We start from the raw sequence: 19,984 nt of genomic DNA, 5'->3' as shown, positions 1-19,984 counted from the left end.
GTATGTGAATATATGTCTATATTTTTAAAAAGCAGGAGGAGTCATTCAGCCACAAATTGTTTTTTTCCCTGTTCCATTACAAAACATTTCTGTTCCATTAAAAATACTGACTTCATTCTCCTTAAATCCCTTAAACCATTCCCCCATCTTTTCTTACACCCTCTCCTTTCACTTTCAGCTAGCTCCCACATTTAACCCTTCTCCGTTTGTGTTGCCTCCTCTAACATTATTTATTTTGCCTTTCTGTGTACTTCACAAATGTCCATGTTTCTGCTTCACTAAACTTCTGAAGATTTCAAAATTATATTTTATATAAACTTCAGGCAGTTAACTTCTACAGGTAGCCCTAGGAACCTTCTTCCACTGTACATTTTTGCAGACTATAACGATACAGCAGATGGTATCCAAATCTAGTCCTACTCAGAGTTAACCCATTGAAAGTAATGAACCTAAGTTAGTCGTGTGCATTAACTTCAGTGGGTCCACTCTCATTAGGACTAGGGTTGAATACCATCCAGGCCATGTGTGTGTGTGTGTGTCTAAGTAAACATGCTCAACAGTGAACAAACATGTCACCTGGGTGTCAGGATCCGTTTCCGTACAACTGTAACTTATATTTTAGTATATTGCTGTGCCTCCATTTCCCAGCCATCTGTGGCCAGCTTTGTCCTATCATTTAAGTGACAAAGAAGAATCCTGCTGAGTCAGGCTAACGGCCTAGCTAGTCCAGCATGCTGTTCTCATAATAGCCATCCAGATGCTGAAGGATGCCCACAAGCAGAAGCTGAGCACAGCTGCACTCTCCCCGCTTGTGATTCTTAACAGCTGGTATTCTGAGTCATACTGCCTGTGAAGTGGAGGTAAACAGGTAAAGGTAAAGGGACCACTGACCATTAAGTCCAGTCGTGGACGACTCTGGGGTTGCGGCGCTCATCTCGCTTTACTGGCCGAGGGAGCCAGCGTACAGCTTCCGGGTCATGTGGCCAGCATGACTAAGCTGCTCCTGGCGAACCAGAGCAGCGCATGGAAACGCTGTTTATCTTCCCACTGGAGCAGTACCTATTTATCTACTTACACTTTGATGTGTTGGCAGGAGCTGGGACCGAGCAATGGGAGCTCACCCCATCACGGGGATTCGAACCGCCGACTTTCTGATCAGCAAGTCCTAGGCTCTGTGGTTTAGACCACAGCGCCACCGGCGTCCCCATGAAGTGGAGGTAGAACATAGCTATTGTGGATGGTAGCCATTGGTAGCCTTTCCCCCCCCAACCTTATGCCTTCCAGCAAGATTGGAGAGATCCCAGTCATGCTGCAGAGGCATGGCTGGCCAGCTGTTGGGGTAGGAGGAGCTCTTTTCTCCCTAATAGACCTCATATTAGAGCAGCTGTGAAGTGGGAGAAAGTGTGCAATATGCCCCAAACTGTTTTTGTTATTGGCATAGATTGGCAACCTCAACAGCTGAAAAGAAGAAGTTGGGGAGATCATTAAAACTCACGGAGTAAAATAAACAGTGATGTGTTCGACACATTAAAACAGTGGCTTCCATATTCCACATAAATAAGCAAATATTGTGCGAATCACCAAACTGCTCAAAAGGTTCAGTAAATATCCACTAATGGAAAATGATTTGAAGCTTACCTACTTTACAGTGAGCCTGTCCATCAGACAATTTCAAATGTTCTTAATCATGCGTAGAGTTGGAACAATTTGCCTATTTTTATAATTTTGCATATTGATATTGATTTTGGTTGTTATACTTGAAATATAATTGGCCACTTATAGAATATCAACCTTCTTGAGTGACAGGAGACCCTCTGGGATGGTGTGGGATGGGGAATGTAGCTGGGGGGAAACTAGCAGAAATATCAGACCCTCCTCCTTGCATGAGCAGATGTACCTTCTTCCACTTGGGCAAAGGTCTCTCTGGGTCCCACCTATCCTATGCATCATAGTTACTCCCTTGCAACTCCCCCTTTCCTTTTGCAACTTTGCAGGGGAATACTTGTTTTTTTTTTAAAAAAAATAAAAAATAGATAAATGGAGGACAGAACTGAAATTGAAGGAATGATTTCTAGTCACTGGCTGTAACTGATATACAGCTATTTTTAATAAGAAGGTGTCAAGCATTTTCATATCATCCATCAATTTCAATGGCGTGCTCTCAGGAGAAAGTTAAGCTGTACTTTACCATGTCTGAATTTATTCACGGTTCATAAGAATAGTGAGTTCTAAGTAATTTCAGATTACTATTAAAGATAATGTTTTGACGAAAACTTTGGTAACTTCCCAATTTTACCACTTAGTTTGATGTACCCCATAATGGGTCTACAAAGGATGACATTTTATTGATCCAAGAGAAGGCTAAGGAGGTGTCCTCCTTCATTACAGTAGCCTGGCAAGAAGTGATATTTAGTGTAAATGTAGACCTCTTCAGATGGTATTCCTGTGTCTGAACACTTTTTTTTAGATCGGGGGGGGAGGGGGCAAATCCCTGCAACTGCTTCAAAGGATTTCAATAAATAGGACTTTTTACCCAAACAATTGCCTTTTATATTACTTTTAAACAAAACTACTAGTCCATCAAGAGTTTCAAAAGGAAAAACAATTCTGCGGAGTGCTGGTATGGCAGCACAGACCAATCATTATGGCACCCATTCTCTAGTCCTTTATTTTTCAAGTTCTCAACAATAGGTTGTTGATTCAATGGACAAGACCAGAACAATTAAGTTCTCTGTTTAGCAGCAGTGCAGCATTTTAATGCCCTCCTCTAATAATGGTCCCATTATTGTTATTCTAAGACTGGGCCTCAGGAGGAGGAATATTTGCTGGAGGTACGTCATTATTTTGCAAATTTCGATTAGCTCATCATGTTGTCTGTACTGTGAAAATCGTAGCTAATTAGAGCAGTGAGTTAGACTACCAGCTTTTGAGCTTATGAGTTAAAAGGTAGCATACTTGATAGTCCAATGATGTGAAAAAGGTGGTTAAAAGGAGGATTAGAGCTGTTGCCTTAGTAACTCTAACTTCCATCTGTGAGGGAACAATGGACTTGTGTTTCTCCCCCACCTTGGTGTAAAAATTGGTTTTGTTTTGAAAGGACAGGGCTCTTTATATGACAATCTGGAATTCAGCCTGAGTGTAGTTTTAATTGTTAGAAGAGACCATTGAGGGATAGGCAGGGTGAAAGGTCATGGTGAGCTCAAGGACATGAAAGGTGGTTGTCTCATGTAACAATAGCAGATTGTTTTGTCTTATTATTTCTAGCCAACCACTAAGTCAGGTGATGGAACAAATACCTCCAGATTAGTCAGGTGAAACAGGAAAGAGAGATAATGTACCTTGCAGAGAACAAAAGATAACTATAGTTCAATTTTATTAAACAGAGTTGGATTTATTTGTGTCTACCATCTGGAAAATAAAAAAAAAAGCTTGTTTACTAACTTACCATTCCCTGTGTGCTTTTCTACCGCACCACCTCTGTAGGCCATCACATCTCTGGGAAGCACTCCAATGTGTTAGAAAATGTTATTTAAGCTTTCTTCCCATGAAGAAAAACCCCCAGGAGTATCAGTGATGTGATGCTTAACAATAAATTTAGCTGCTGTGCTTTCTCACGTTATTGGATTTTTAAAAAGGTTTTCCTTCAAACACGCAAAGAATAATATTCACTATAAATATGAAGGAAATTTGCTTCACACTTTACGGCATTTTATTATCTGCAGCACATCTTATGGAAAGTTTACTATAAATGGTTTTAAGAGCTGCTGCTACAAAGCGCTTTACTCCCATGTAAAAATATTACATTTGCTACTTACTCTGTGCAAAGATGAGGTCAAGCCCCTTTGTGCTAGGCCTGATCTTGAAGAGGTTCTGCCTTTTGTCTGTGGGGAACGTAAAGGTACTTCAGGGCTGTTTAATAAAACAGCTCTAGCATGCTTTTTGCAGGGAAATCATTTTTGTTAAAGTGAAAAGGCTGCAATCTCTTGGATTTTGCCCAGGGCTCCCTAAACCTAACGCATCGCTTTTTAAAAAGAATAGGCAAGATAGAAAGGTTGTTATTTCCCTTTATTCTCTTTTCTTTAACACAACACCTTAGCTATCCTAGTTTTATTTCCTTTCATTTTATTCCAACCAAAGCAAAATCCACCACACCCCCACTAAAATACCAAGATTTCAAGCTTCTTTCCTATGGCACTGTCAGTCAACAAACATTACTCCTTCTTATTTTCTAGTTTTTTTCTTTCTCATAATACAAATTCTCCATGATCTGTTGCACTTATCTGATAAATTACTTTTTTAGCACTGGTTATTCATTACTATAGTTAGGTGGGCGAGAAGGAGGGAAACCTCAATAATTTCTAGGTTTCCCCCTTTCAATAATCCTGGCCTCACTTGAACTGTAAAAAAGCGATTCAGGGTGCCTGCCTGTTATCTTCTTGCTCCTAGCCACATTTACTTTTCACTCTCTCTGTCTGACTACACAGATGGACAGTCTTGCATAAACTGATAACTGATAATTTTGCAGCTAACTAGTCATATGGGGAAGTCAGTCACACTTATTTTGCATTTGGAGAGTAGTACTAATTCTTACTACTCTGGCTCATGGGGCAAAAACTGATGGTTTTCCCACGAGGTGATTGACTGCTCATGTGAGTAGATGCCCATAGTTGCTTGAACTTGGAACATTGGTTTAATGTGTAAGTACTTTCTATATTATTTACTATTATTTACTCAAGACTTGGTTTGGGAGGCCTTTAATTTTAACATTCTTAAACCAAATCCCATAATAACCTAGTTTGTTTTGGTTTTGTTCTTTTACTTTTCTTAACGCATGGGTGAGAAAGTGCACATTCAGTTCAGGATTAAATGCAAGGTAATACAAAGGGTTAACCAGAAGAGAATTGCAAATGAACTGATCTAGAAAGTTGATTATTAATCCAGCAAGAGAAAAATATCCATCCAGTAAGCAAGAATTAGTACCCAAAGAGCTGATAATACTGTTCAGCCTGTCGGTGTGGAATGGCAGAGTCAGGTAAGCACAGACATCTTATTACAGAGATTAAACATTTTCCTTAAGGGAACATCTAATTTTAGACTGATTTTTAAAAAAACAGATATAATGTTAAGCATAGCATAATCCACCTTCTCCCCTATGTCAACAAAATACATTTAAAGGCAGATTTGGCAATAACTTTGCTTTATATTGCTAGTTTGTAAACTACCTTTGAAAGCCTGGATTGGGTTGCGGTTAAGAATAAGGGTAGATTAGAAAAACCAAAACAAGCTTTAATGTGGTGTTAAACATAATAATCCTTCATAGTGACAACTTGAAAAATTACATAATTTCTCTTCCAGTGCAAAAGCTCTGGAGAACTGAAAAGCAGGAGTAATACAATAGTAAGATTTTGAATAAAAGAGTTTCCACATTAAGAGAGCCAGCAATTGTGAAAATAAGTGTGTCATGGAGATTGTGCTCATTGTGATATCTACTAACTTCTCTTGATAAAATTCATTTTTATGTCCCAGAGTTAAGTAGAAGGAGAGGAAAAGCAACAGGACAGACACAAAGAGACAGCAATGGCACGTATATTAAGGGGGAAACCTCAGTAAACCACAGCTTTATCTTGTTTGAAAAGAATAATTATTAGCCAGCCTTTCTGAAGAGGGACATCTTCACAGAATGATTGTCAGATGTCCCATCTTCCAGTTATCGGCAGCTGCATTTTGTGCGCTCTTCCAGTCAGTCATTAGACACAAACAAATTGATATCCCTTTTAAGCAAACAAGTCTGATCCTCAGGGAGCAGCATGAGTGCAAGGCCCTTTTCAGTTAATCCAGCTTGTTCCACCAGAACACTCCTTTGGCATGAGGATCTTTGTATGCAGCAGTCAGTGTATTATCTCTGGGCTATATTAGGGTCAAGTCTGATGTTGAAGACTTCCTCTTTGCATACTGAAGATAGATGCAGAGAAGCAGGCACACATGCAATTCTACCACCCTAGTAACACCTGAGCAGGAGGTACTTGAACTGAGGTGGAGGCACAGGTGAAGCACCCAAAGGAATGATACTCGTGCCTCACCATTTCAGCATTGCAGAGACGTGCACCTGGTGATTTCCCACCTTCACCTCTCTTTTCTGCAAGTGGGTTTTCACAAAATGAACAGGGAAATGTAACACTGTAGCCTCTGCTAATGTGTCTGAAACACACTGTACTATTATTTTATATTAAGGTTGTCACTGTATGAAAGAACTGCTGATTAATTCATTGTATCTACATAGAATTCTGTAACAATAAAATTATAATTCTGAAGCAGGGCGTGGGGGAAAGCATTGTTCCTTTGATTTTGGGTGGTATGTGTTTATTGTAAGTGTGGTGGGGAAGGGCCATAGCTCAATGGTAGAGCATCTGTTTAGCGTGCAGAAGCAGTGTTAGAAACTGAGATATGACAGCTAGGAGCTAAATGGCACCTTAAACCTAGGTTATGGGCACAACAGGGGAATGTCTAGGCGTGCATTTTTATAACAAGAATACAAAGCTGAAAATGAATGAACTGCAGCTAAAATATTATGTTCATTTTTCACATGGTCTAGTCCTTCCCCTGCCCACCCCCCTAATATTCTTAGGAGAGTCTCTTCTCCAGTCTTCAGAGAGTAGCTGGAAGTGGGGAGGCAGAAAAAGGCCCTCCTTTCCTTCCACTCTGCAGTTTTAATCTGAAATCTTAGGCACAGTATTGCGCCCAGAGCTCAGAAACTGCTTGCGCTAATGAAATTCTCTGTCCAAAATGCACCTAGAACAATGGGAGTTTCGAACACTGTGCAGAAGGGCCCGGCTTCAGTCCCTGGTGTCTCCAGGTAGAGCTGGAAATACTACCTGTCTGAAACCCTGGTAAGCCACTACTAGTCAGTGTAGACAGTACTGGGTTAGGTGGACCAATGGTCTGACTTGGTATAAGGCAGCTTCCTATATTGGAGCAGGCAAAATCTTAGAAGTGGCATTCCCTTGGGAGGGGAGGAGGAGGGGGTAGGCCTCTTCTAAAATGGCTTCTGCCATCCACAGGTTTGGGAAGTAATATGTGAGTTTTAAAAAATTGCAGCTATTGGATATATTTGCAGCTATTGGCTATAACCAAAGAATTGTATGGCTGTGGTAAATTAAAGGAGTGATGTCACAACTGCAGAAATCCAATGTGAATTACAGTTCACAGTGACACTTCACCATGTGGCACTTCTCCCTAGGGAGGGAGTATAGCTCAGCAGTAGAGAATCTGGATTACATGCAGAAGGTCCCATGTTCAGTCACTGGCATCTGCAGGTAGAACCAGGAATGTCCCTTTCAATAACCCTGGAGAGCTGCTGCCAGTCAGTGTAGACAGCACTGACCTAGATGGATCAATGTTCTGACTTGGTATAAAGCAGCTTCTTATGCTCCACTGTAATCCTGGATCTGGGGTGGTGCTGAGGAATCATGAAGGGGGAAATGCAGACCGTATTCCACATGGGTAGAATATGCACCCCTGATCACACAGCACATTCTGCAGTCAGTATGGAGGCATGCATGTGACTGAGATGTCCTCCCATGTCCCCTGCCCTGACTAGAGTCCAACAGATGTGGTTAGTGTATAAAATGACCCTAAATCACTTAGTACTCATGAGTTTTTCCATGCATACAAGCCATGCTTGCTGCTTCCTATTTTAATTTAATTGAAGGGAATCAGAAATGCAAGATGCTTCTACTGCACAAACTCTATGGTTAAGGCATTCCACAGTGACCAAAAGTGCATTTCACGACCATTGGCTGGTGTTTTAGTGAAGCTTCCTTATTGCGAAGAGGGACCTAGCCACTGCTTTGCATGCTGTGGTATTTACTTAACTTGACTATTATAATGCACTGTACATAAGGACACCCTTTTTGGTTGAATAGAAGCTGCAGCTGATCCAAAATGCATTAACACAGCTTTTTGTCTGATACTGGTTTCAGGAAGCATGTGACACCAGTTTTATGTTAGCTGCATTTACCATTTTGCTTCTGCAAAGGAAGCATACATATGTGGAACTTATTGACAATTAAGGCAAACCTAAGCTGTATAATATTGTGTGATCTCAACAGAGATCAAAGTAGCTAGCTCATCCATCACCCATCCAAAATAACTTTGCTTTAATGGTTGGCTGAAAAAAGGGCTATATCCACGGACCTGGGGGAGTTCTTATAAGTAAGTAAGTAAGTAAGTAAGTTAAAAACCAGTTAAGAAAGTTTAACAAATCTACATCATTACACTTACTATTCCATTCTGCGACTTTCCAAGAAAGAAGATTTAGTTATAGGTTGGCAGTAACGCAGTCAAGTCTCCCCACTCCAAACAGAAAAGGGTACAGCCATTGTCCTTTAGTAGTCCAGGGATGTGCAAGATGGCTATTGCTGTATTAGCAATGAGTACATTGTCTTATGTAGGAAATGGTGCAGGGTCAGATCAAGGTCCAACTAGCCCAGCACTCCTTGCAAGAATCCCTTCAACCAGCAGGCAGGAGGTTGTCAATTGGAAATCCATTGTTCAGATTATTCCCACCCTTGAGTTCCCTCATCCTTGTCCCCTGGCACCATTAACTGAGCTCAGCTGGAGAGACCAGGTGCCTCCTGAGATTAGATTGGCTGTAACGAGGAGTAGAATGGTTCTGGTGTAAACTCTTTTGAGGGCAATATGGTGGTAAAGCAGCTATGCATTTAAATATAAGAAATAAACTGAAGGAACATGTGAACCGGTTCTTTTGATTTTAAGACTGCTGGCCAGGTATGGTTTCCTTTCTGTATTGTATGCATGGTTTTAAGTGTTTATATAATAACACTGTCTGAAAGTTTTCCTGTGAAAGGGGCTTTTGTTTTTTTCTGCCTTGTTCACAAGGTGCTATAGAATTTCTTTAGAATTTAAGTGGGCATGGCATTGAGTGTACCATATTCTTGTGAAGTGGTCAGCAGTGGGATGTGTGTTTTTCTTTCCATTAAACATTTCTGCAGCATTTCAGCCTGCATTTTCTGATCTGACGAAGTCCCATGGGCCTTAAATTGAATTGCTTGAGAGATGAATGCTTGAGAGCTGTATGATTGTGGGGGTTTCCTTTGTTTTTGGAGAAAGAAGTCATTTTACATTTAATTGGATGCCAACCTGGACATATGTCTTTCTTCCCTCACTCCCTTTCTGAACAGAAGCTGCAAAGATCTTCTTCCTGAGCAGGTATGGCAGTGGCTAATGCACTTCCTTTGAATGGGAGGCTGGTGCATCATTTTGAGGTCTGGTCTTTTCTTCCTGCTAGCTGTAGCAGTAGTTTTGTGCTATGGCACACCCTATGGTAGCCATTTTGTGACCGGAACCTAAGACGCTTTCTCACAATTTCAAGCCATTGGCTCAAAAAGTTTGGTGATCCCTGCTCTAGGGGCTCCCTTTGGAGACTTCCACCTTACACTGACATCACATTGCAGCATTACATTTAAGTAATATTTCAAACCAGGTTATTTTTTTAATAGAACAATTAGTGCAACAAATTTTTTAAATCAAAAAGCTTTTAAATAAAAACAATGTTTTTAATTTTAAATCCCAATTTTTATCAACCCTGATTCAGCAGGCATATTACAAGTTGTTTGTGAAATGTTAATATAATACTTCACTAACTAGAACTTCCATATAACTATTGGGCTTTTAAGCATTTTTCTCTCTCTCATACATCATTTGATCCTGCACTAATAAATCTAGGCTAGTTTGCTTGCAAGAATCAGTAATCCATTTAACATCCATTATAAATTTCACTTTATTAGCACAAGGTTAATGGGCCAATTACAACTTTCTCCTCTTAGGGAAAGGAAAGTGAAAAGAATCAGGCATATTATTCCAAAAACGCATCTTAACACAAAACCATAAACATTTTAGTGTAAATGAACCACAGTTCTGATAAAGGAGTACAGTATGCTTATTAGAAATGTGTAAAAATGAAACCAAAACTGATAAACCGGCATCTGTGTTCAGTGACTAGTTAACATGTTTATCTCGAACAGACACAGTGCCTGGGTTCCTACCAGGTAGCCCACTGGGATAGTGACCCAGAATTGGAAGACTCCTGTTATAAATAGCGTGCCTTTCTAGAAATAAACTCCAGCATGAATCTATAAACTATTGTATGAACATTACTTTAAAGAAAAACGTTTAAATGTTAAACGGAGTCAAGATTGATATATGTTGTCTTCTTTTGCCACATGGAAATGTATTTGGTTTTGTGGCATTTGTTTCTTGTAGTCAAAGATTAGATTACTGTTTTAAAATGAGGAGATGATACATTACTCCTAACATTCTCACTATAATGATTGGTTCATACAGTCCTATCCTCTGGAAACGTAAAAAAAATAAAAAATAGGCATCTACTTTTAGATGTGATGGATCTGTGGTTTGAGCTATATATAATTTTTCTTTTTAAAAATATATGGTCTTCATTAATTATGGGTCCTGAGAACAAAAGTCCCTAGTTCCAATTATCTTCTTGTTGAGGTAAATATTGTGAGATATTATCCTACACAAGTATACCAGTAGGGAATGGATTGTGGAATATAACAAATAGTCCCTCAGCTTTTGGGGGAGCCAGGGAGGGAGGTTGCTATGGTTGATGTATTCTTAATTTAATGTACAGACACATATTAGGAATTCTCATTCAGAAAGGTGACATATAATTGCCAATATTTTTATTATGGGAATTTTGTATTTATGTTTACATAATTTAAAAATAATAACAACAAATTATATACACACAGACATATATGGTAGGATTCAACTAAATCGTGTGCGCAGAACAGTGTGACTTTCTCCCTCTTCTGCCACCCCCACACCCCAAATCTGCTCTGGAGGGTTGGGGAAAACTCCACAATAGGTTTACTGGGTGTGAGGCAGGGGAAAGGTCTCGTTTCTCTGGAGGCTCACAGTGGCACGCTCTTTTAATGATAAACCATGGATTCTCATTACATCTGAACTGGCCTGTGATGCCACATAAATCTTCACAGTCTCCCTCTTTCTTTTTCACACATTTGTTACAACATTACTTATCTTTTCCTGAGCTTAAATTTAGTACATCTGGAATTGGAGGAAGAGAAGCTACACGTTTCACAAATGAAATGTAACAATGAGGCTGATAAAATGGATATATTTTGTTCAACTCTACTCCGATTCAGACAGAACTGTGGTAGTGGGAGGATTTCTACAAAGGAAATGAGCAATAGCAGAGGCTGATGAAATGCTGCAGCTACGTTGCTTTTATTTGGGGTAGCCTGCAAATGACTATGACATAGGCCTCTTATGGATCCTAAAATAAGATCGCTGTGGAACATAAGCCTCTGGAATGTCTATGCTTGTGGCATGTGACAAGAAATCCTGTCTAGTCCATCTGTGGGTAATGCAGAAAGGGTGGTATGTAATGGCTGAAGTGCAGCATGAATGTGTTGCTTTTCTCTGGGAGGTGTCTGCAGAGAAAGAATGAGACTGTTGTTCAGAGTATTTATTTTTGGTGGCTGTTAAAACCGTTTTGTGGAACAACTTGGTGATTATATATGAATAGGTAGATATAATGCTTTTTGGCATATTATTAGATCATTGAAACAGTTTGGATTAATGAAGAAATTTTTAAAAGTTATCTACACTTTTGTATTTTAAGTGCTCTTGTGCTTCAGCAATTCTGCCAGTGGTCAGCTACCTCTACAAAGGGAAATTGTTGCCTACGTCTACTAATCAATATTGTGCAAGTACTTCTAACTAAGTATGTCTGGAGTTTGGAAGAACATACACTCAGTCTTGTTGAGGCTAACAAAAAGGCTATTTCTCACATTACAAATAGAAGGAATTGAAGATACCAAAAGTGTTTGCAGATGGATCTGATGGAGTTTCTTTGCTGGAAGAAGGCTGGAGGCTATTTTTGCCAATTCCCCTTCCTCTGCCTCCTATGCTGTTCGAAAGGACCCCCCAACCCTCTTGACCAACTTTTCAAAGAACACAGTGGGGCTTCAGGAGGAAGGAGCAATAATAAAAAACACCTCCCTGTTCTATTCCTCCAGCACAAGCAGAAGGCCACAAATCTGGACCCAACCATTTCATCACCAAGGACCTGGGTTGGTTGCATTTCCTTTCAAAGCATGTGTTCAGCCTTAAACATGAGTTTGCAGCTACATGATATTGCAAAGTAATTCTATGAAGGCTGATGACTGCACTGGGTGGGACCAGCTGGATCAGTGGAGAAAGTGGAGCATGGCTTGTTTTAATATCTACGGCAAAAGAAGTAAAACATAACCTGCCAAAAATTTAGTTCTTCCCATGCCCTATAGTGTTTTCTGTCAGCACATAAAAATATGGAATTGCATAGCTGCCAGTATACAGCCTCCGGGCTCTGTCAAGATGTATGCAAGTGCACGGAAGATATTTTGCTTTCCCTAGTAGCAGCTCTTCATGCAACTTTGGGAACCTTGTTTATATAATGTCTATTAGCAACTTAAATACATTTGCACGTGCCTTTCTCTATCATTGCATGATGCATGTGATCGTCCTGGAATAATCTTGGCATTGGCTGAGGTGTGACAGACAACTGAGGTGTCAATTGTGACGGAATGGCTGTGGAGATCATCTCATGATAGCTTGAAGAAAGTGTTGTTCAAATATGTCCTGAAAATGGTAACAAGCAAAAGACAGGCATGTGTAGTGGATTAGATGTATCTGTGTAGAAACCCTGGCCAACTCTCAGTGCCAAGCAAATTAGTGCTATTGTGATATAACCATTACTTCAGTTTGGAGAATTTCCTCATGAGCGCACTCACTTTGAAGAACAAATTATTCCCTCTTAGACACACTGCATTCTGCTTTTCAACTTACATAACATTCTTACTTTTATCCTAAACAACATGGCTCAGGTTTCACATGCCAAAATTGTGTGTGGTGTGTTTGTGTGTAATATAATTCTAATTGTGGTTTGAGATTTCAGAGTGCCTATAAGTAAATGGCATGTCACTGTGATGAATCTGTTTTCAGTGTTGCTCTGTTATGCTCTGCAAACTGGTTTTATGCTATATTGCTGGTTTTCTCCTCCTCCTTTTGGCTTATCATTTGCACTCTATTTAAGGCTATCATCATATTACAGTTGCCAGAGAATGAAGTAACTATTAATGACCCTATGACGACTGTCTGTTGAGTCTGATTAGTACTTCTGAGTAAAGTACTGATGTGTAAATAGTCTGAAAGAGAAAAACAGTTTGGTTTTGTTTCCAGGGTTTTAATTGGGAACTACATAATTACTGGAAGATGGGAGGCTAATACCAAGTTCCCAAAGCACCATATGAGTGATATTCCCATTGAATTAACATGAATTTCTCTAAGATCAGTGCTTTAAAGATTGAACATTGTTGTACTCACACTTCTGAGTTGGATATTTAGAGCAGAGGTAGCTAGTGGTGCCCATCAGACAATGTAGCTCTCATCACCCCTAATTACTGGCCATGCTGGATGTGGTTGATAGCAGTAGGAGTGTATCACATGGACAGCAGCACATAGGCTCATCTGATGTCAAGTATTGCTGCATATTTTTTATTTATTAAAATTAGTTTTGTGTTTGCTGTTTCATTACCTTTTTCATCAAACTCAATCAGTATAAAAAGATTTGGTTTAAAGGAGGATTCTGTCATAAATAGATTCTATTTTATTACTTTTTGGGGTGGATTTTCATTGTTGGCTATCATGGACTGCCCACAAACAGAAATGTTAGTGCAATGAAACGAATCCTGGTAACATTCCCTGTAAAGGACTCAGGGTCTGCCATGTTGCTGTATTTGCATATCGGAAATAAACTCACTGTAGGTCAATTTGGCTAGTAACCCCTATGCATTTTACCCCTAGTTTGTCTCTTGGCTTGGCTTATTTAGTCACTTGGTGTAAATACTTTAGTCAGAGTGCTTTCCTCCCCTGGCAACATTATGCATGCTGTCTGATAGCAGTATACTATATGGAATAAACTGGTTGATAGATCATTGATGATGATGGAGGCACATGTATAATATGCCTTTTGAGCATGATGTCTGCTTCTTTTTTATGTGTGCAAACAGTTTTTCAGGGCTTCTCAGTTTTCTCCCCCATACTATAGCTCCTTAACACTTCATCAGAATCTGTTTGCCCAGATTTTTAGGTGGCAAGGGGGAAGAGGAGCTGGGAGACATGGGTGTATCTACAGAGGTCCCTCTATGGTACTATGGTACTACCTTCATGTCTGGAAGCTGTATGTCTCTGTATACCAGTTGCTAGGAATCACAAGTGAGGAGAGTGTTGTATTCATGTCTTGCTTGTGGGCTTCCCATAGGTATCATTGGCCACCTTGAAAACAGGATGTTGGACTCAATAGGTATTTGTGTGTACACACACACACACACACACACACACAGAGAGAGAGAGAGAGAGAGAGAGAGAGAGAGAGATTAAGGTGCCAAATTTCTTTCAAAATGTGGCTCTCATTCATTCCTTTAAATGAATGTATTTCTGTATGTATTTCTGTATTTCTTCAACTGACAGAACTGCGTGCATTTTGTTGTAATATAAATGCTTTTGAGGCTCTGTGTCCTTGTCAAAAACCTGCTTAATTTCTGCCTTGAACTAGACATACTTAATTCCAAATCTTTAATAGGCAAAAAGAATAATACAGAAGAGTCAGACTGACACGAACACTTAGTGGTTTGTTGTGGTGCTAGGGCTCAAGCTTGCAGAGGAACCTTTTCTTCTGAATTGGAGTTCCCTTTAATCCTAGGTGTATTGGTATATCGTGTCTTACAGTGAATAGTCTGTGGTGAAGGAAAATAAGTCTGTAGTGGCTCAGAACCACGGTGACCTAAAGATATGTTTGAAACTGATCCTTGGTGAACAATTTCTTCAAATTAAGTTCTATTAGTTGTAACCAGTGCTAATGAGGTGCTGGTAGTCATATATTGATAAAAGTGCATAAAATGACATCCATGGGCAGCAAAAAAAGAGAGGTGTCAGTACAATGCTCTGTACCAGTGAGTACACACACACACACACAGAGAGAGAGAGAGAGAGAGAGAGAGAGAGAGAGAGATCATGGCCATAACTGTGGCAGTGACATGGTTGCTATACTTGGTAAACTTGTCCAATGCACAGAAAAGGCACACCACATATATACTGTTATGTGCCACTTATCAGTATGTGCTTATATAAATCTTAGTTAGTTACCCTTAATTTTATATTATTGGTAGCCATGGAGTCTGCTTGTTTCATGTAAATATGACACACAGACCTGGAATCAAAGCACTGCTCAAGATGTTTCTGAGTCCCAACCATCTAACTGTGGTTCTGTTGCCTAACAAACTTTTGGACCCCAGCCATAGTTGCTGCAATATAATCCACATTGGTTTTGAATAACCAAAGGGCAAACGCTGCAGCAATGTTTTTCTTATTGTGTGTTTGCTGAGAGACAGCAAACGAATCTGAAGGGAAACTTACAACTCACACTAGCATTTTTATTTTTAAAAATTGCCCTACACATTTTTTGTTTGAGTTGGCCAGTGGGTGAATTGGCCAATAGTTATAGCTTATTCTACCTCTTTTGTACTTCTGATTTTTAAAGAGATAAAAAAAATTGGACATTGTACACCCAAGTTTATGATCTGCTCTATGCACAATTGCTTTTAGAGATTAGAGAGAGACGGCACTAATGCTGTCTATCAGGTTTATTTTTACTAGGTTTTCAAGGCAAAGCATATTGTAAACCCCTCCTCTGGCAACATTTACAGCACTAGCCAGTATGCTAGTGTGTCGATAAACTGTTCTTTAAAATAAGTGATGATACATCTAAACCTGTCACTTGGTTAATTTTGCAATAGGCTCTTCACAAGGCCATTCCTAATAGGCCTCCATAATATTTTAACTGCTTGTCATTTAGAGGACTTTTTGTAATTGTTCTAATGAATGAATCAACCCAACACAGAACAATAATTTTCTGTATTTAGAAACCCACAGGTTGGTACATATAGAGTAAAAGTGATTTAAAAAACTAAAAACAAACCCTGCCCCCACCACCATCACACTTGTTTCTCAGACATTTGAATTGAGGGTGAAGCCTGCAAGAATGTTGCTGTTTAGTAGGAATTGTACATATAGGTGCTCAACATCGTGTGTGTGCGCGTGTGCATACACACACACACACACACACACACAGCGTATTTTAGCATGCAACTAATTAAAATGAATAAATCCTGGCCCGTGTTACAAACTGCTACACAAAATTAATTTATATATCCATAAAATAGCATGCACATGTGCTGCAGTTCTGTGTAAGCTGTGTAAAGTAGCAGTTCAGAGTATAGGGTATAATTGGGTAAATTCCCAGTTCAGATATTTTGTTTGCCACATGTATATAAGGCAACTATTATATTCTTACATTTTCTTCTTGTTAAGAGGAATGTTTTGCTACAGCATAGAACACTTTACATTTTCATGGACTGAAGTTTTAAACAAGAAAATATAGAGATATTTGCTTTCATCTAGCCTCAATACTGAAACTATTTATCAGTAAATAGAGAGGAAGGCATCAGTGTTGGTGCTGACCTTTAAAGCCCTAAACGGCCTCGGTCCAGTATACCTGAAGGAGCGTCTCCACCCCCATCATTCTGCCCGGACGCTGAGGTCTAGCGCCGAGGGCCTTCTGGCGGTTCCCTCATTGCGAGAAGCAAAGCTACAGGGAACCAGGCAGAGGGCCTTCTCGGTAGTGGCGCCCGCCCTGTGGAACGCCCTTCCAGCAGATGTCAAAGAGATAAACAACTACCTGACATTCAGAAGACATCTTAAGGCAGCCCTGTTCAGGGAAGTTTTTAACGTGTGATATTTTACTGTATTTTTGGTTTTTATGGAAGCCGCCCAGAGTGGCTGGGGAGGCCCAGCCAGATGGGCGGGGTATAAATAATAAATTATTATTATTATTATTATTATTATTATTATTATTATTATTACACCAAAGTGGTGAAAGTTCAGTTTTCACTACTAAATAAGCATTAGCGGCTGCCTCCACCCAATTTGAGATTATTGTAGTAAATCTGCAGACTGTTAAAATAAAACTTCAGGTCTTAGTTGTGAAGGAGTATAGTCATCCAAATGGTAATTCAGTAGAGTTAGACTTTGTCACTTTTGTCACCCATTTACCCCATAGCCTTGATGACAGCATAGGTAAGAAGTGTCTGCACAAGTCATTGTAATCTTGTGAAATCTGTACAGCAGTGTCTCCCTCTCCATCAGAGTTGCTAGACTATAGAGCAGCTATAGAAATCCTAGTCATGGGAATATTGATAAAAGCTCATGCTTGCCTCAAGCATGAAGCTGCAACAAAGGATGTCCACTGGCTGAGTTTCATGTTGCTCTTGAGGCATTTTTTTGTAAGTTTCTTTAATGTGACATTTTGTCGAGGCCATCTATTAAATTCATATAGTGGTTGCAGTTCATGAACTGCTTATTCTTGAGTAATCATACTGATTTCAGGGAGATAACTGCTCCATAGTAAATGTTTAGATATCTGCAGGTATTGATTGTTAAATAACCAGCTGGCCATATCATTTGTTTGGTATTGATCTGGGAATGTTTAAACTAATGAATTGGAGATTTAACAGGCTCTTTCTATGCCATTTGAACATCTTTATAACCATGTTCTTTACAATAATATTTTCAAATTACTATGATTTATATGAATGCAATATTTTAAGTATTTGTATCTATGTATTACTACATTCTTTCATAAGAATATCAGAAGAGCTTTCTGTATCAGACCAAAGGCCTATCTAGTCCAGAAGTCTATGGGAAGTCTGTAGGATTTTTTGCACCCCTTATTTCTTGCCAACATTTGTGTTCCTTTTGTTTTCATCATTTGGACAAGGCTTCCATTTTCTGCAGGAAGCCTTCTTTCTTCTAATAGCTTCTTTGACCTTGCTTGCTGTTGTCCTCTTCATTTAACTGCTCACCTATTTTAGCTATGTAGATGGGAATCCTGCTGCCTATTTATGACTTGTGCCTTTTTGAAAACAAAGCAGGAAAGGGGCTTTTTACACACTATTGGAAACAGATCAGAGTTTGCCCTATGTTTGCACTCAGCAATGAACTACAGTAGTGCAGTAGAACATATATGCACAATAAAAAGTACAGAGAGCTGTGTTTGTCCATAATAAAAGGAATCTCTAAAAATTACAATTGTTATATCTTGCCTGATGAACAATTCTGGAGAACTCAGAAGCTTACCCCACTTCTGAGCATCTTGGTTGGTCCTAATATATTGCCTTTTGGAATATATACCCAATGTTAGTTTTGTGGATCACATGTGTGCAGATATCTGTAGTAATGACAGAATAAAACATTGTCTCCATTTATTATGGGTTGGAGCTAAGACCCCACCCTTTAGCTTGTCCTTGTAGTTCTATGCAGTTGTATGTTAACGTGTTGTGCAACATGCAGCCTCTTCTTGTTCTGGGCCTACAAATGAGTAGCCCTGTCTTATGTATTAAATAAGAACTTAACAGAAAAATGGCAGCAATATGTGGGAAGACCAGACCACCATTTCCTTGCTAATTAAATCACCAAGGGTGACAAACAAAAGGCATTATTTCTCAATGTTTGTGGCAGTAAAACTTACTCCCTTTTAAAGAAGTTTGTGGTAACAGCAAATTAAATAAGAATGTAACAATACTGAGTGCCCACACTCCATGTGCACAGTTTTCTCTATGCTGATATATGCAGCTGATGGAAGCAATGGAGGCCAGCACTTGGCCATATTGTCTCCAAAGCTGGCTTCCCATCATGGGTATGTGTGTTTCACAGAAAATATTTTCAACAGACATTTCTCATACTTGCACTTTACAGAACATATATGTGTGTGTGTGTGTGTGTGTGTTTAATTATGCAATCGTCTGTACAGTAGTACCTCTAGTTATGAACTTAATTCGTTCCAGAGGTCCGTTCTTAACCTGAGGTACCACTTTAACTAATGGGGCTTCCCGCTGCTGCCGTGCCACCGCTGTGCGATTTCTGTTCTCATCCTGGGGCAAAGTTCTTAACCCAAGGTACTACTTTTGGGATAGCGGAGTCTGTAACCCAAAGTGTTTGTAACCCAAGGTACCACTGTACTATGAAAGGCGGGGTCACCAACATGGCACCCATGGGTGTAGTGGCATCCCTAAGGTCTTCTCCTAGTGACCGTGAAGCTCCTGAGCCTTCCTCACTGCCCTCTTCATCATGAGGTGGAAAGGGTGGTTACCCTTTTCTCTATTAAAAATACATGGGGCTGAGGGAAGAAATTGGAAGAAGGATGCTCTTTTCCACTCCCTCTTTTGATTCTTTGTACTTTTAATGCTCAAATTAATTCTACTGGAGCCAACTTTTATCCAACTCCCTTGGAGAATTGAAGTGGGAATATGTGTTCACTTTCACTCTTCCTTTCTGGAAGGTGATGCAAGGGTTGGAAGATTGAAGTGGCTAGAAGCGGGTGGCACCTGTGACACTTGCTTAACCATCCAAATGTGCCCTTGGACTCGACTCTTCCACTTTGGCCATTTACCTCTGATGTCTTGATTATAATATTGTTTGCTTTTGGTCATAAGTATCTAATGTTTAGCTTTTACATTGTTTGAAGGTGTGTTTGCGTTAGATTATCAGATAACAGGCTCTTTTATAGTGTCAGCTCATTCTCTACCACTAAGTAATAAAATGCCCAATATAAATTTGCAACCTTTGTTATCCAGTTGCTATTGTTTATAGCTTCATGCACTTTGTGTAGATTATAAAACATACCATTGCAAGTGTGGCATTCTCTTAAAAAGAAGTGCAGAAACAAGGAAGAAACCTGCCTGACAAACAAAAGTTGGAGGAAGATCTAGCGATAGAAGTAAAGTCTCTTTTTGTGCTTTTTAAATATTTGTCTGGTCTTCTAAAGATA

The 19,984-nt window shown here is 39.6% G+C and overlaps 1 protein-coding gene across 12 annotated transcripts in view; it reads left to right on the top strand.

Moving 5' to 3' along the window:
- SOX6 (SRY-box transcription factor 6) overlaps positions 1–19,984 on the top strand; it is a 448,703-nt gene that overhangs the window by 134,152 nt on the left and 294,567 nt on the right. Inside the window, exon 1 of one of the 12 annotated variants that reach the window (XM_053392441.1) lies at positions 4,578–4,697. The exons of 10 other annotated variants lie outside the window; for them this stretch is intronic. The gene's annotated coding sequence lies outside the window, so the exon portion shown is untranslated. Of the gene's footprint in view, positions 1–4,577; positions 4,698–4,969; positions 5,033–19,984 lie in introns of those variants that run through there. One more of the 12 variants, XM_053392432.1, reaches the window with a different exon arrangement.

This window comes from Podarcis raffonei, chromosome 1, assembly GCF_027172205.1.
Source record: "Podarcis raffonei isolate rPodRaf1 chromosome 1, rPodRaf1.pri, whole genome shotgun sequence".
Classification (NCBI taxonomy): Eukaryota; Metazoa; Chordata; class Lepidosauria; order Squamata; family Lacertidae; genus Podarcis; species Podarcis raffonei.
Note: the sequence above shows the minus strand (reverse complement) of the source record. Positions and strands in the feature narration are given on the sequence as shown.